We start from the raw sequence: 18,916 nt of genomic DNA, 5'->3' as shown, positions 1-18,916 counted from the left end.
AATACTCCCTGGTTAGATGGGCTGTTGAGGACTTTCAGGGGCAGCCAGTAGCCAATCTACCTTATTTTTCTAGTTAAAAAAGTTTAAAATGTTATTTTCATTTAATTATATCATGTTTTCTTTTAATCTGAATTAGTCATAAGATCTTAAACAAAAGTACAGTCATATACTGCATAATAACATTTTAGTCAACGATAGACTGTGTATACAATAGTAGTCTCTTAAGATTATAATGGAGCTTCTAAAAGGATGAGTTCATGTCTTTTGTAGGGACATGGATGAGGCTGGAAACCATCATTCTGAGCAAACTATCACAAGGACAGAAAACCAAACACCGCACGTTCTCACTCATAGGTGGGAATTGAACAGTGAGAACACTTGGACACAGGAAGGGGAACATCACATACCAGGACCTGTTCTGGGGTCGGGGGAGCAGGGAGGGATAGCATTAGGAGAAATACCTAATGTAAATGACGAGTTAATGGGTGCAGCGCACCAACATGGCACATGTATACATATGTAACAAACCTGCACGTTGTGCACATGTACCCTATAACTTAAAGTATAATAATAAAAAAAAAGATTATAATGGAGCTGAAAAATTCCTATCTCTAGTGACCTCATAGCCATTATAACACTGTAGCACACTTATTGTGAGTGTAACTCACTACAGGATGCTGGTGTAAACAAATCTACTGCCCCGCCAGTCATATAAAAGTCTAGCACATACAATTTTGTATAGTACATAATAATTAATCATAATAATAAACAACTATGTTACTAATTTATGTATTTACTATACTATACATTTGTCATTATTTTAAAGTGTACTCCTTCTACTTGGAAAAAAAAAAGAAGGAACTATAAAACAGCATCAGGCTGGTCCTTCAGGAGATATTCCAGAAGAAGCCTTCTTTATCATTGGAGATGACAGCTCTATGTGTGTTAGTAACCCTGAAGACCTTCCAGTGGGACAAGATGTGGAGGTAGAAGACAGTGATATTAATGATCTTGACCCTGTGTAGTCCTAGGCTATTATGTGTGTTTTATTAAAAATAGAAAAAAAGCTTATAAAATATAAAGCTTTTTATAGGATATAAAGAGAAAAAATTTTTGTACAGCTGAAATGTGTTTGGGTTTTCAGCTAAGTATTATAGGAGTCAAAAAGTTAAAAAAAATTAAAACATTTATAAAGAAAAAAGTTACAGTAAGCTCAGGTTAATTATTATTGAAGAAATAACATTTTTAATAAATTTAATATAGCCTGATTGCGCAGTGTTTATGAAGTCTACAGTAGTGTAGAGTAAGGTCCTACGCCTTCATGTTCACTCAGCACTAACTCACAGAGCAAATTCCAGTCCTGCAAGCTCCAGTCATGGTAAGTGCCCTATACAGGTATACCATTTTTTATATTTTATATTATATTTTTATTGTACCTTTTGTATGTTTAGATACACAAATACTTACCATTGTGTTACAATTTTCTACAGTATTCAGTACAGTCACATGCTGTGCAGGTTTGTAGCCTAGAAACAATAGTCTATACCCTATAGCCTAAGTGTACACCATACCATCTAGGTTTGTGTAGGTACACTATAAGGTTCTTATGGCAAAATACCTAAAGAGGCATTTCTCAAAACATACCCCCATTGTTAAGCGATGCTTAACTGTGCATTGTATACAATTGTGTAATCTAATTACCTGAAGATTTTAAAAATTAACTTAAGCTCATGTAACAGAACTTTGACAAATATAATGAAATTAGAGGCGCTTTCTATTTTAAAATGAAAGATTTGATTCACATGGGGGTAACTTACTCATCTCAGTTTGCCCAGGACTTGCCTGGTTTTGAGACTGAAAATGCTGCATTCCAAGAAGCCTATTAGCCCAGGAAAACCAGAATGGTTTATTAATATAGACATTATTAAGAAATTTCAAAGAGACATATAACTGAGTTAATAGCATTTTGGAGAGGAATAATGGTAATTTTTCTCAAAAGTTTAGAAACAATCTAATTTATAGAAAAATTTCTATGAATGATACAGATAATAGAACAAAACATGTTCATTTCTTGGAATATTGCTTTGTGTAATAAGAAAGAACATTTTTGAAGACTGATAGGAACATGTCAAAAATTTACAGAAGCCAAGTTGAAGGAAGCTCACCGTCCAAACTTGGAACAACTTCAACACCACACACAATAATGATATTAATGGATTCTAACATATTTCACTTCTAAAAATTAATGGTTTATAGTGATAATAGCAATAAAAAATAAGGGAGTGGGGAAGTATGTGAGAATAAGCAGAAGAATGCCAACTAGTAAATTAGAAGAAATGATTTTAAATCACCAATGTATAACTACCATTGGTTCTGGCAAGGATAACTGCTGGATGCTAAAACAACTGGGTGCAAGTTTGTTGGGAAAATCACACAAAAAATTCACCACACATCTTACTTATTACAGAGGGAAAGGTACATTTACAATGTGGACAGACACACCTGAGCCAAGTGATCATACTTAGCACCACTAACAATGGCACAAACTGACATTTTATGCCTCCTAAGCACACATTATCTAGGTGAGGTCTTTGCCAAGAATGTTTAATTTGAATCTAATAATGAGGAAGTAGACAAATCCAGATTGTAAAAATTCTACTGGACAACTGGCATAAGCTCTTCAAAAATGTCAGTGTACTGAAAGACATTAAAAAAGACAGACTGTGGTAGATAGTCTCCAAGGATGGTTGCCAGTAACCCCTCCCCTCTCCTCCCTATACATGCACTCTTTTCTTATCAAGAGATTAGTCTATGTCCCTCCTTGAACCTGCGCTGACTTTTTGACCTGCTATGACCAAGAGAAAGCAATGGACCTTGTTTTCAGATAAGCCCTTAAGACAGTGGTCCCCAACCTTTTTGGCACAAGGGACTAGTTTCATGGGAGACAGTTTTTCCATGGGACTGGGCGTGGTTTCAGGATGAAACTGTTCCACCTCAGATCATCAGGCATTAGATTTTCATAAGGAGCACAATGCCTGGATCCCAGTTCACAATAGGGTTCGTGCTCCTGTGAGAATCTAATGCCACCCACTGATCTGACAGGAAGTGGAGCTAAGGTGGTAATGTTTGCTCACCTGCCGCTCGCCTCCTCCTGTGTAGCCCAGTTCCTAACAGGCTAGGGAGAGATACCAGTCCACAGCCAAAGGACTTGGCTGGAGAGTGCTTGAACTTTCCAGCTGCCAGCTGTATGTAGTTAAATGAGTGCCTCCAGCTGATACTACCTCAAGAAGAACTACTCCTGTCACTCCACAGAAATGTGAAAAATAAGTAAGTAAATAAATAAATAAATGAATAGTTATAGCTTTAAGCTATCAAGTTTGGAGTTTATTTGTTACACATTAATAGCCAATGATCACAAAAACTGAACACAGCACATAGCTATTAAGAGCTTATTTGGGACAACTGGATAATTTTGAAAAGGACTCGTTATTAGATGATGTTGTTCTATCAATGTTAAACTATTTAGATGTAATAATAATATTGTGATTATGTAAGACAATATGCTTGTTCCTAGGAAATGCGTGCTAAGTACTTGGATGTACACACATACACGCACTTTATATACTGTATATGGACATATGACAAAAACAACAATTAATGCAAGTAAAGGGTTATACAGTATTCACTGTACTATTCTTTCAACTTTTCTGTAGGTTTGAGATTCTTCAAAATAAAACATTGGAGAGGGAAATAAATGATTTAGAGATTTACGATACATTTTGTACTTTCAAATGGATATTTTTATTTTAAAATTTAAAAATGTTAATTATCTAAATGAATCTTGAAGACAGAATTTTAAATGACTCAGATATGCAAGAATAATAGTTTGGAACAACTGGAGTACAGCTCAGCAGGATGCAGTCAAGACGGGGAGCAAGACTAGAGGTCAGGAGCACTGGACCGTAAATTAGTTGTAGGACTTTGGGCAAGTTACTCCCCTTCTCTGAGTGTCAGTTTTCTCACCTGTGAAATAAAGGCTAATTGGTATATATGGCTCTTTTTAGCTTTATGGATCTCCAAATTGGCACAGTGTCATTTATTTAAGCATACATTCCCAAAGGCGGGGCGGGGCGGGGGGCGGGGAAGAAACTACAAAAGAATTCCCCAAAATCAAGAACAAGCTATTTAAGAATAAAGAAGAGATAACAATCTTAGAACACAATTTTCCTAAACATGGGCTTCCTTGGAAAAACAAAATGCCGAACAGAGGCAATTGGTTGATAGGACAATTTATGCTGATGAGAAATACCGCAATCAACATGGCAATGCAGGGCACGACTCAGTGCAGGGGGGCTGAGAAACAAAACTGAGCACACCCACAGAAACACCTCATTGAAATTCACCTCTCATATCCAGTACTAACCGGATTCTTATGAGTGAACTTTACTTAGAAACTTACTGACAAAATATTCATAAGTCAAAGTTTATTCAAAAGAATTCCATAACATTTTCTATAGTAAGCAAATAATGACCCTAGATATATCATATACCTGCCTTATATCAATGTAAGGTTTCCCATGACAGCTTTACTTTAAAGGAAAATAAAGCATGAACTCTGGCATTTATAGGGTGCCAGATTTTATAGTAACCACTCTCGTGTGTTACTTTATTTAATCTTCACAACCTTGAGTGCTGGGTATTATTTACCTCATTTTTAATCATGAAGACACAGAAAATGAGGAAAGACTTGATAATCATCAAAACTACTTGTACCAGAGACTCTACATCCCCACTAAGGAAACATGGTAGAAAAAAATAAAAATAAAAATAAAAGCTTTAACTGTGAGCAAAGAGAGTTTCGTTATATTTTATATATAAAAGAATTTTCGGCCGGGCGCGGTGGCTCACGCCTGTAATCCCAGCACTTTGGGAGACCGAGGTGGGAGGATCACGAGGTCAGGAGATCGAGACCATCCTGGCTAACACGGTGAAACCCCGTCTCTACTAAAAATACAAAAAATTAGCCGGGCGTGGTGGCGGGCATCTGTAGTCCCAGCTACTCTGTAGGCTGAGGCAGGAGAATGGCGTGAACCCGGGAGGCGGAGCTTGCAGTGAGCAGAGATTGCGCCACTGCACTCCAGCCTGGGCAGCAGAGCGAGACTCCGTCTCAAAAACAAAAATTTTCATGGGATCACTAGATGCTGGAAAGCTTTCCTACAGAGGTTGCAGGATTCCTCTCTGAGGTCCTTACCAGTAGATTGTCAGGAATAGGAGAGGCACAGCAAAGGCACGGGACAATATGGTAGGTGGTGGACAGGAGAAGAGGTTCACTGGAGTGACACCTGGATTCTCCTTGAGACTCTGTCACCTCTTACCTGTGGGACCCAGAGAACATCAGGTGACCTCACTGAACCTATTCTCATTCCTAACGGGTGGAGTTAGGCCTTGTTCCCTTAAGCTTCCTTCCATTCTAAATGCTTTTAGTACCTCTTAGGATTGCTCCATATCTATCCATTTTTGAACCATAGAGAGTTTATTTTTTGCTTTCATAATTTTAAAAAACATTTAGGCTTTACAAGCACAAATAGGGAACATAAAATAAACATTAACAATTATTTTTTTAAAAAAGAATTTAAAATTCTAATCCCAAGGAGAGGAGATAGGGTTGACACTATCCAGCTGTCAGTAAGCCTGTGAGTAAAAATGAGTGGTTTTGGAAGAACTACACTAAATCATTAAAATCAAGTCTGAGTCCCCACTCAGACATCCATTCCACACATTTACCTCCTCATTTTCCAAAGACCATTTGACAATGACGGTAAAGGGACAAGGGAAATACAATATCTTAAGGACAAAGAGAACTAAAGAGGAGACATCTCTATACATATTTGGGAGATGAAAGCAGAACAGAGGGGTTGCCAATGAGAAGTGAGCCAATTCGCCTGGGAATCCCAGGAGGCTCAGGGACTGGAGGGGAATGAAGAGAAGTTAATTGAAAGCCTGTGTATATACACAGCAGCTGCACCAGGTGCCTTCACATGATCCACACAGCTTCAGCTATAGGGGGAAGGAGGCGGGTCAGTGGAGGTGGGGGGCTGTCAACTGAGAAAGAATTTCACATGGGATCCAAGAAATAGGGGCTCTGACATAGAGGTTCGTTGTAAGAATGTTCCAGTAAGAAAGCTATATGGCAGATTTCAGGGTAACCATACAGATTACAGAAGGTAAAAGAAGGCCCACATGAAAGGTTTCCAGAAGAAAAGGGGGAAAATTTTATCTGATATATTTGAACAGGGTAGAAAAAAAAACTAATAGTCATATACCAGATATGAAGGCACAAGTAGAAAAAAATAAGAATGGAGAAAAAGGAAACTTTACAAATAAAAATAAATGAAGGATACGTCATAAATGTTCTTGACAGCATCGTTCATAACTGTCAAAGTGTAAACAACCCAAATGTCCATCAGCTGATGAATGAAAATCTATGTATATCCATAAAATGGAATATTATTTGGCAATTAAAAGAAATGAAATACTGATATATGGTACTTGGATGAACCTTGAAAACATTATACTAAGTGAAAGTGGCCAGACACAGAAAGCTACACATCATATGATTCCATTTTATATGAAATGTCCAGAATAGATAAATCTGTAGGGATAAAATAGAAATTAGTGTTTGCCTACAACCAGAGTGGTTGGAAAGGGAGAGGGGATAGTGACCGTTAATGAATTCTAAGTTTCTTTTCAGAGTGGTAAAAATGTTCAAAAATTAGTTTAGGGTGTTGACTGCAAAACGCTATAAATATGCTAAAAAACATTAAATTATACACTTAAACCACAGGAACTTTGTGTTATATCTCAATAAACCCTTTACAAACATAGTAATAATAAATGAAGGGGGAAATGAGGTCAATTTTGACTCCAAGGAAAATGAAATGGTGTTCAAGAGAGCCAAAATAATTATGCCACATTATATGAATGGATTTGCATAGTTATCAAAACGTACATTATTGATTTAACAAAAAAAAAGTATATATACTAGGAGGATGGAAGGTTGAGATAGGAAAGTTAAGAGAAGCATAAAATAATTTCTCATCTTCCATAACAAGAAATTAATAATAGATTGTATCTAAAATGGACAGATCAAGAAATACTAGAGAACATTACAGTTTCCCCTCCATATCTGCAGATTCAACCAACTGCAGGTGGAAAATGTAGTTAGGCCTACAATGGTTGTATCTATACTGAACATGTATAAACTTTTTAAATCATTATTCCCCATACAATGCATTATAACCACTATTTATATTGCACAAGATATTATCTGTAATCTAGAGGCAATTTAAAGTACTATATAAAGGAGGCTGTACATAGGTTATATGCAAATGCTACACAATTTTATACAAGGGACTTGAGCATCCACAGATTTTGGTATCCATAGTGAGTTTGGGCCATATCGAATTGAGGCCCTGAAACCAGTCACTAATGGATGCTAAGGCAGGATTGTACTTAGAAATCGGAGGCAATTTTGCTGAAGAAGCTCCAAGAATAGCAAGTGGCCGGGCGCGGTGGCTCAAGCCTGTAATCCCAGCACTTTGGGAGGCTGAGACGGGTGGATCATGAGGTCAGGAGATCGAGACCGTCCTGGCTAACACGGCGAGACCTCGTCTCTACTAAAAAATACAAAAAAAAAACTAGCCGGGTGAGGTGGCGGCCCAGCTACTCGGGAGGCTGAGGCAGGAGAATGGCGCAAACCCGGGAGGCGGAGCTTGCAGCAGTGAGCTGAGATCCGGCCACTGCACTCCAGCCTGGGAGACAGAGTGAGACTCCGCCTCAAAAAAAAAAAAAAAAAAAAAAAAAAAAAAAAAAAAAAAAAAAAGAATAGCAAGTGGTCACCTGTGAAAAGCAGGAATTAGGGGAGAGTGGGGTTGGGTAGAGGTTGTAACCGTTAGTGCAAGCTTTTAAGTGCTATCTGACCTTTTAGCTATGTATATTTATTACTTTAATAAAAATAAAAATTAAATTTAAGAAAAGTTTGGGTTTTTTACTGCCAGCTCAGCCTTTAGAGAGTCACCTTGTTTCAGCAAAACATCACTCCACATTGGTCTGGAACTCTAAGCATGCAGGTATCACAATGCTGATTGCAAAACTCGCTCAGCTCAATTGGGCTAATTCTGAAACAAGATTATTTGCTAAATCTGCCCTAAGTGGAGAATTGAAGATGATATAATCTCTTTTGGGTTTTGAATAGAAATGTTACTATATACAGGGTATAAAATCTTACAGGTCCCCCCAGTAAAGAGATTAAATGGGAAGAAACCATTTCACCATTTCACCATTTTACCATTTCACCCTTTTCATCAGGCAGCCTCAGGATAATGCGGTAGACCATACTTGGTCCTGCTGTTTTTTAAAATGAGAAAGTTGAGGCCAAGGAGACCTGAATGACTTACCAAAGGTGACAAAGTAAAGCAGAGGCAGAACTCAACTGAACAACGACTGAACAACTCCAAAGACTTAAAATACTGAGCCTGATCATAGGTATTCTTCCTTAGACCCTAGACTTGGGCACCATAAAATGTATACTACATACTACCAGGCTGGAAATTGGCTGATGCTAAGCATATTTCACTCACTGCCTGTATATCTTAAAATACGTAGGAAAATATTTCCTGGATCCTCTCTTTTAATATCTGAAGTAACATATCTATAGAAAATTAGCCCATCCTAAATCTTTTTATGTGTCTTCTTCATAACTCCCCCTAATTATTTTCAACCAGCACTGATGTATGCAGAACCAGATTTGTGTAAATTAGACACATGTGTGTTGAATTCAGCACCCTCCAAAAAGTTATTAATTAATCATTTTTAAGGAATACTTCAGTTTGGAAAAACTTACATTAAATCAATTTCCTTGGTTCCAAGATCCTCCCTAACATGTTACTATACCAATACTTCACAAAGAGTTGTACAAATGATGATTCATCATACTATTTTATTATTGCGATATAAATTGTCATTGCCCACAGAGTAATATTTATTCTGGGTTACTGATGAAATACACATAGATATTGATATGGCTATATCAGCTATATCGATATGAATATGGATACAGCTATAGATAAAGATATAGATATAGATATTACATCTCTCCCCATGTGATCCCCATTTAACAGAGGAACCAAGACAGAGATAGTGATGGATGGGCACACACAGACTCTAACTGAGGCACTTCTAATTAGTTTCCTCCATCCTTGGCACACAGCTTAGATTTGCATGATTTTATTTAGGGCAGTCTTGAGAGTGTTGCAGAAAAATACTGTACAGACTAAGTGTTTCGAAATGTCCTTTATCAGCAACACATGTACATTTACACTCTTAAACAGCAACGACTCAATTTTAGTTCATAACTTCGTGAGCATCTGCAGTGATAACTACCTTTTTTATGTTGACAGGTGGCTGATTAAGGAGGAGGAATGTATTTTTAAGTTTGCTGTCATTAAAAAATATATACCACCCTCTCCAATGGTTTGGCACCTCTTGATTCCTCGTGGTTCTTTTCCTTCTGAGCAGTTCAATTAGCTGGAAATCTCACTCTGATGGACTGAAGCAGCTTGAGTGAACGCCCGAGCGCTCAGCCAATTAGGCTCATTTGAAGTTGCAGAATTGCCTTCTTTGGTGTTAAAACCCCATGTCAAACACCGGGTCTAAGATCATTTGTGCTCCAAAATGAGATTGACAGAGCAGCTGCAACAGGGGGCATGCCTGCTGGACGACTTAATTGTGGAGCCTGAAGGGCCATCATGAACCGGCGTGCGGAGACCGCCTCGCCACTGCTGCATTACAAATGCTCTTTATTAACAGCGATCTGTAATCAATGGGCTCAGGCTTTTTGCCAGAGCCCCCAAATCAGACAGGCGGGCCCCTGCGTCAGTGTGGGCGGAGCCACGGGGCCCAGCTATCGAGCTGGGAAGAGAAAGCTGTGTTGTCCCTGCCTGACTCTTGGGTGTGATGCTAAATCAGAAAGGAACCCTAGTAATCATTCCAGGGGCGCCCTCCTCTCGCTACTGGTTGAATATTCATTAGCCCGGGTGAGCGCGGCTCACTGTACATACAATTACATCTTATTGATGTGAATGAAATAAATTGCTTTTGTTTCAACAAAGGCAAGTGTTCTAAATCAGTTCAGCATTATATGTAAGAATAAATTTTGATCAGAAATGTAAAGGCTTAGAGATGTATCTCCATATGTTGATACATAATTAAAGACCCAAAAATCCGTGGTGTTAGGAGAAAGGAGTTTGGAGGGCTTTTGTTAAATAGGCAATAGTTAGGTTAATTACAGAAATCTAAAATACATTTATTTGGAAACAATCTGTAAAATCCAATGCGAATGTCCTTTCCTTTAAAAGAAATTATTTCATGATATTCTTTCTGACAGCGTGTAATGGTAAAGCGCTGAACTGGGAGTCAGAGACCTATAAACTAGACCAGGCTCCACTGCCAGCAAGCTGTGTAACCTTGGGTAAATCATTTAACCTCTCTGGCCTGCCTAGTCTTATCTTGTAATATGTGAGGGACAGATGAGTTGTAACAGTCGGTGTAGTTCATTTTCTACCCATCTTCTTTTAAATGTGTTTAGGGTTATTTCTTTCACTCTGTAGTGCAAGAAAACCATTTATTCTACTATTAAGAGAAGAAGAAAGAAAGAGCACAGATAGGGTGGCCGAGACACTATGGCTCAGCCCCCTTGCCCTATTCTCAAAGAAACATCATTTATAGATATTATTTCAACAAAACCCTGTGTTAAGTGCTATGAAAGATAGGGCAGGACCAGAATCACCTAGGCCCTGCTTGCCAAGAGCTCGGTCTTCCACAGAGAAACAAACCAATAGATAAATAACTCACCAGTCCTTTTCCAAGGTAGCTTTTCAGTTCACTAATAGATCCAACAGCATGCTCTCCAGTATCAATGCAAATGCACTGCACACTACATAGCTGCCAGGAGCCCCATACACACAGACCACCAGGTAAATGGAAACCCTCTGGAGTTGTACAGCATGACAGCCCTGATCCTATTAGTGCAAATCAACGAGCATCACACTGCCCTAAGTTCTAAAAAAGAAAACATAAGCTTCCTACTCTATGATTGTAATACTCTAGGAATAAGATCATGGAAAGTATATAAATAAAAATGAAAAATGCATTATGTAAATAAAATATAAACTCTACAAGAAACAACTGAACATAACAATGAAGAAATTCACAAACAATGGGCAATTATTATTAAGACTATCCCACAGTTGGAATTAAATAAAATTATACATGCAAGATTCTTAAACTGGGTTTAAATAGCAGGCTTTTAATAAATGTTAGATTTCTTTCTATCCATTTTTATAATATTTTGCAAAATGAAAATATTTATTAGAAGGGAGAGATTACTTTAGTTTCGGGTACCCAAGGAAGGATTTATAGAGAAAGCAAGATTTGAACCGAATCTTGAAAGTTAGGTGAAATTTGAATAAGCAAAGTATTAAATCATGATTTTAATTCGGATTCCCAGAAAGTGTGCCTGGAATGATGAGTCAAGGTGGAATGCCTTGGGGACACTCAAAGGTCTGGCCATTTCTCACCACAGGATTCTATAGCTGTGTCACCATTTACCCAGCCTCCAGCAGCCTCTGCTGGAACAGCTTGTTGCCTCACCTCCCCCATTTTCTCTTTAGCCAATTCTGTGAGGTAACTCCAGTCCTTCAAGTAAGATAGGCTCTACCAAGCTGATTCTACACTCCCAAAGCCACCTACAAGCTTTACTCAAATTGACCTGGCTGCTAACCCATATTCTCATGAAGTAGATAACAGAGTTTTGAGTTGGAGACAAGAACATCCCACCTCTTATCAAATTCCTGAGTCCAACTAGAACAAAACTGAACCACCACACTGTAGTCCAATGGGTGACACAGTCATCCCTGTGTGAGGGCTTGAGAGAGGAATGATAAAGATAACAATAATGGTAATAATGTCCCAAGTGCTTTACATATGAATAAAATACGGAAGTTTTAGGAACTCATTTAATCCTCTTTAAGGTCAATTCTTATCTCCATTTCACGGTTAAAGAAACTGAGGCACAGAGAGTAATCTGCCCAAGGTCACTGAGCTGCCTTCAGTCATAGAGCTGGTAAGTAGGAAAATAAAGATCTGAACCCAGGCAGTCTGGCTCTAGTCTTAACACTTACTCCTTCCTACCTCTTACTTTTCTTGGTTGGGATCCCCAGCTCCAAATGACTGGTGGCCTATGACTTCTCCAGTTGTGATGATTTTCATAACTAGCTAATTTTTATATTCATTAGCATTTCAGGCTAGCTTCTTACTAAAACGTGACCACTATATACAATTGCCTACTAGAAACCTTACCTTTCTTCCTCCTGCCAATCTCAGCACATTCACATTGATCTCACCATCTCATTCACTCTTTCACCATCCTCACCAGCAAATGGCACCAGAATCCACCCAAGCCAGAATTCAAAAGTTATTCAAGATTGTTTTCCTCCCATCCACTCTACAATCCAGTGCGATAATGAAAATTCGAATCTGACCATGTTATTCCCCTGTTCAAAATTCAACGCTCTCTCTTGCCTACAGAATTAAATCTTACCTCCTTGCAAAGCACACAAGATTTTTCATGGTTTGATCCCAGCTTCAACCACAGTTTCACCTCACATCAAACTCTGTGCTCTGGCCACAGTGACTTTCCTGTAGTCCCTAGCATGTCACCCTTGCTCTGGCATTTGGCTTCCCTGTCTAGTCTGCCACACCCTCACCTGCCCACTGACCCACTGACTCCAGCGTCCTTCAGGTTTCTACCGATGGTTAGCCTCTCCTTAGCCTCTCTGCATGCACCAAAACCCTTACTCCCCGAGGCAGATTAGCTGTCTGCTACCTCTTGTGTGTGTCCCTGTTGTAGAAGGTAGAATATTATATTTATCTTTTTCCACTAGCAAAATGTGTAGTGTATTTTCATGTCCAACATCTAACCCAGTAGCTTTTAAGTGCTCTTACTTGACACTCAAAAGCATTCGCTGAATAAATGAATTGTTACTTCTAGAACTTTAAATTGTGATAAATACCTTCATTCTGAATGTGTTTTGGGAATATAAATCATATAGGTGACAGTGCTGTCAACTGTGAAAATACTGTGATAAAGTAAAATATTATTGCTGTATCTCTCCACTGATTATATTATAGTCTTTCCATAAAGTATTTGAGAAGAGTCTTGTTGTTCTATTCCTACATTCAGTATTCAAAAATTTGAATCCAAGAGAAAACCAATTGTATGGAATTTTCTTCTACTCTACATTTTCTGCAAGAAATTTATATTTAGCATAGCTTTTTAAATAGACAATGTAACCTAGAATATGTTTCTCTTAAATAATTTTCCTTTAAAAACAAAACTTCAACTCCCTAATTCTTTAGAAGCCCCAAATATTAATATTAAACATGTTTTTGTCATCTTGTAAGGCATCTTCATTAAGTGCTAAAATATGTGGGTCTGCTAAAGAATGAAGGTAACCACACATCTTTGGAAATAAATACTTTTAGCCTGTGATCAGGAATATTAGTAAGTTTGTTTTGTAACATACATACAACAATTCTGAAATGTTACATATTTATTTCATTCACTGGTGTTAACAGCTGTGTCCCCTGTAATCTTGCACAAGCAGGAGAAATCTATGATAAGATATATATCTGTCATCCTTCTAGAACTATCTGGAACTTTGTCCTCTCCAAGGACATGTCTTAGCTGATCACATAGCTATTTTTCAAGCCCTAATATCTATCATTTAAAATAGTTGAATGATTGTTGTCCTTAAATAATGTCACAGTAATAAAAGAATTAGCATTGACACTTGACACTGTTCATGCTAATATTTTACGCTCTAGATTTTTCCACAGTATGAAATCAAGTTGCACATCCTGAGAGAAATGCATATACCATATTGCCATGCACAGTAGGTCAAACTAATGTAGTAAAAACCCTAAATGGAAACCTTCTAAGGAATTTTAAATACACAAGCTACATCTGCAAGATATTTAACTATTGTGCTTCCACTAAAAATTAATGAGATTTAAATTCAGCTTGAAAGATAGAGCAACCAAAGTTTAAAGTGCATGCTAAATTTGTATCCTGAGTTGGTCCCTCAGGACTCTACACAGCCTGCTTTGGACAAAATATTTCAAGTTCAGAACAATGGTGAGTGGGGATACTGATTCTATCTTTACTCATCTATTTGTCCATGAGTTCAACACAATTCAATATGCCATTTAATCAATGTATTAAATATCTTGACTTATCTGTAAGGCATACATAAATGGGGAAATTAGAACACAAAGCTACAGTATGCTGGTCTATTCTCACATGAATGATCCACACATGGAATCCGTCTGATATAAGAAAGCACTGGCAAGATAAATGCAATTGGCAAACTAGCGAGTGCTTCAGTCCAATGCATGACCACTTAGGTCAAGAAATTCTGCCCCTGCGGTATTATTCCATATGGCCACACAAAAAAAAAAGCACTTCACTATATACCCTCAGAACCCTAGAAATTAAAAGAACAATTTCTAAACGTACATACTAAATTATATTTATATCTATCTTTAGAAATGAGAGTCAAAAGTTAATTATTTCCCTTGCTACACGGCATATTCTTTATTCTTGGAGACAGCAACTCAAAACTGCTATCATCTCTTTTGAAGAATTCTTGTAATTGCAACCAAACATTAAAGAACACAGAGGCTCACCAGCAAAGCCACAGAAATATTCAGAGGCACCATTATTTCTTTGGCAGCTTGTGTTTAATAATTTAATTCAATTCCAGTAGCGCAGCACATAACAACACCTTTTTTTCGAACCAGTAAACTGTGTGTCTGTGACAGGGAAGTCATAATGGAGTATGAGTTTGCATGCTGAGGTGTCATTTTCATAGAACAGCATTTTCACTAGGGGCACACAATGAAAAATCAGAGTCTTCAGATCTGATATTGAACAGCCATCAGTTATTAATTCATTACAAAGCTATTTTTTCTATCTAGGCAATTTATGATTTGTCAGAAATACAGAGAAGCAGTTTGTATTTTCTTAAAGATTGTTAAATAGGAGCACAAGAATGTAAAAGCTACTAAAATGCCAAATAAATACCATTCTCAGGCAAAGGACTCTTTGAAATAATCTCAGGCACAAGTCTTTTCAGTTATTGAGGTTTTCAAGATAAGACAATGAAGTTACAGGTAGGGAAAATAAAATATGTTTTTAAAGTTATGTTTTGATTCATTTATATTTCATATGAAAATACCTATATGCAAAGTCAAAGGTACCATGATTTATTTATTAATTTATTAAATCCAGGCCCTACATATTTTAATAACCTTATGGTAAACCATGTAAGAATCACTTAACAACAAAAAATCCTTTTCAAGTCTCCTCTATATGTGACAGGCAAAACAGAACATTAAGTGGTTGTAATTTATTTATTTATTTATTTTGGAAACTGTTTTTAATTCCAGCATCTGAATGAAACATACTAACCAGAAATACCCGCTCCCTGCACCCAGCCACATCTACCCCTATACCTGGCTATTTCCATAGATTTACTCACTGTTTTCCCCATTGTCAACATTTCCTGGCAGTAGATGACTGGTCTTTGGGGGCCCCAATCCTCAACCTTGCCAAGACAGCAATGGCAGATGTTTCCACGTTGGAGAGGCAGCTGGGGAAGGGGATGGAAGGTAGGAGAAAAAAATGACTGTTCCTCCAGATGATTTGAATGTATGTCATGACATTTGCTGCTGAATGGTAGTACCTTTTAAAACAACTAATGCACTTATCTTTGTTTTGGTTTGGTTTAGTGATTTACAAATGCTTCACATCCGAATATACCACCTCTGATTTGCCAGTATGACATAATGGGTTCCCAGGTCTTTTAAAACGGCTAAGCCTGTATCTGGAAGAACTACCCATTTGTTGAGATGGTAATTGTTTTAACTTTGATGTCCCTCACTCTGCACATCTGTTTCAGCTCTCCTACCAGACACACTCACAAATTTATCATCGCTGCATGTGTTCCTACATTAGGACTGCCTTAGTGGCAGAGTACAACAGTAAATTCCTTGGCTGAATTAAGTCTGTTAAGCAGAAAAGTAACTGGATTTGTGGCCAGGATTTCTTATGACTCTGTCTCAAGACATAATATAAAGGTTATCTGAGAAAATATTCTTGTATTCATCCATAAAGGACAGTGTATGTTACCTGGCCAATTCACAGTTACAGAATGATGAAGTACCAATATAGCAGTATTGCTACCTGATCTTATAATCTACAACAGCAGAAGTGGTTCTTTCTTAGTTACATAACTCATTGTGTTGTCATCAAGCAGATTTTTCATTTCTTTCTGCCTAGAAGTCTAGGCCTTTTCTGCTATACCAAATTGCTTCCCTAAAACATTGGGTTCAAACCCTGACCGTATTAATTACTACTTACGTAGCCTTAGGCAGCATACAGTTTTCTTATTTGTAAAATGGGCATAAAATAATACAAATCCCTCAAAGCTTTGTTGAGAATCCAGGGAACACATAACATAATAGTGTCTGATGTGCTTTATAAAACATGTTGATACACATGACTCAGAGCTTATTTGGGTTTTACTGTACGTAGTGATATTTGAAGAGTAATATTTTAATCCACAGTAGAGAAGAATTCAGGCAACAATAAGCTATATTTTAAAATGCTTTCATTGTTTTTTAGAAAAGAGGATGACTTTTACTATATCTTACATAATCAAACTAGCTCTTAAATCTCAGACAGCAGGAATTGCCCATGTAGTGGGGCAGAGGACTTTGCCTACTTTAGGCAGGAATAATGCTGGTACTAACATATTATTATATATTGTCTATATCAACTCCATCTAAATACTTTTAGATGAAGTGTCTAAGAAATAAATTATCTCTATGTTGAGCTCTTAAACTTTTAGATATTTGAGGTTCTCTTTATTTCTGTTTGTGTCTTACAACTATCCATGTAGGAGTAGCTCCCTCATGTACCTCTCAAGCCTGAATTCCACTCTAGAAATTCAGAGTCCCATTTCTGACTCTATAGGACACATGTCCCCATAGGTCCCATTGATTCCCCAAGTTGACATTTCCCCCCGACTAGTCCTTCCCCCAGAGATTTTTCATTAAAAAAAACTGGACGTCTATGACATGAAAGTTATATGGTATACAAGTTTGCAGGCTGAGGGTCGGTCTAATAAAACAGCATTTTCACCAGGGGCATACAATGAAAATGCAGAATCTTTGTTGTTAAAAATAATGAAAATTATTAGAAGAGTATATGATTAAAAATTGCTCATCCCTAATCCCACTATCCAGAGTTCATCATTTTTATCATGTTTTTCTTTTTGGATGCTTCTTATGTTTTTAAGGGATTTTAAATACATATATGTATATAGAAACATTCTATAATTTGTTTAAATAACTTTTTTCTGTAATTTGCATGCTTTCACTCACTATATTGTAGACATCTCTTCATGTTGGTGAATGTAGATACAGCTGTACTATTTGTATAGTAGCTGAATTGTAGTGTATCCAGTCTGCTACTGACAGGCATGTCAGTTGTTTTAGTGTTTTGCTGACTATGCTGAATGCTGCATGCCTTGTGGACATCTCAGAACACTTACAGGGCATCATTCTGTGTGATAAATTCCTAAAACTACAATTACAGACGGAAGGATATGTGTATTTTTATCTTTACAAATGCTGTCAAATTGCCATATAAAGAGTTTGTGCCAATTTATATTCCTTGAAGCAATATATGACCCCTTGTTTGCCCAAATGCTAGCCAATACTGAGTATCATCAAGCTTTTAAACTTTTGTTTATTTGATAGAAAAAATTTTAAAGTACATTATTATCAAGCAACCCTGGATTTATCATTTTTGTTAATACTCTAATTACTTTGTTAACACTTCTGTTAATTCATTTTTTTGTTAATCTGAGATATAGATTAGATAAATAGAAGCATAGATAAATTCATAGGTAGATAGATGATAGATTTATCATCTATTACCAACTGGAGAAAGAGAAAAGGAGTGAAAAAAAGAGAAAGAAAAAAAAGAAAAGAAAGAAAAAAAGAAAGAAAGAAGGAAAAGAGAGAGAGAGAAACAAATATTTTCTCACTTTTTTTTTTAATGTGTATGTATTGGTGCCTTTCCCATACAGAAGTTTTTAATTTTAATTTTAAAGAAAGAAAGAAACAAAAGAGGAAGAAACAAATATTTTCTCACTTTTTTTTTAATGTGTATGTATTTGTGCCTTTCCCATACAGAAGTTTTTAATTTTTAAGTAATAAAAACTTCCAGGTTTTTTTTTATGGTTTCTAAATCTCATATCTTACTGAGAAAAATCCTCCCCATACTAAGCTTATAAAAATATTCTACGCTGCTTTTTCTAATAGTATTAGAGAAGTATTTTTTTAGCTTTTTGATTTTTATTTGTTTTGCTAAAAGTTTTACTAAGTGCCTGAATACATAACCTCATTAACTAAGCACAATGTGAAATTTGCTTTTTTTGTAAATCAAATATGATTTTTTGCAAATAATTTCACTAATTCCATATCACATGAAGATAGTTGTATTACACGAGATCAGGCAAATGAAAGTGCTTTATAAAGAGCAAAACACAGAGGCTTTTTCTGCTAGTAACAATATTAGTAAAATGTGCCAAATGAGACACTGTGGACTCCAAAAGCAAGGAGGGAGTGAGGCAGGGAGGGTGGAAAAATTACCTGTTGGGTACATGCCTACTATTTGAGCAATGGGTATGCTAGAAACCCAATTCGCACCAGTATGCAATATGCGCAT

This window comes from Macaca mulatta, chromosome 4 (genome assembly GCF_049350105.2).
Source record: "Macaca mulatta isolate MMU2019108-1 chromosome 4, T2T-MMU8v2.0, whole genome shotgun sequence".
NCBI classification, from domain to species: domain Eukaryota; kingdom Metazoa; phylum Chordata; class Mammalia; order Primates; family Cercopithecidae; genus Macaca; species Macaca mulatta.
This window is presented reverse-complemented; position numbering follows the sequence as displayed.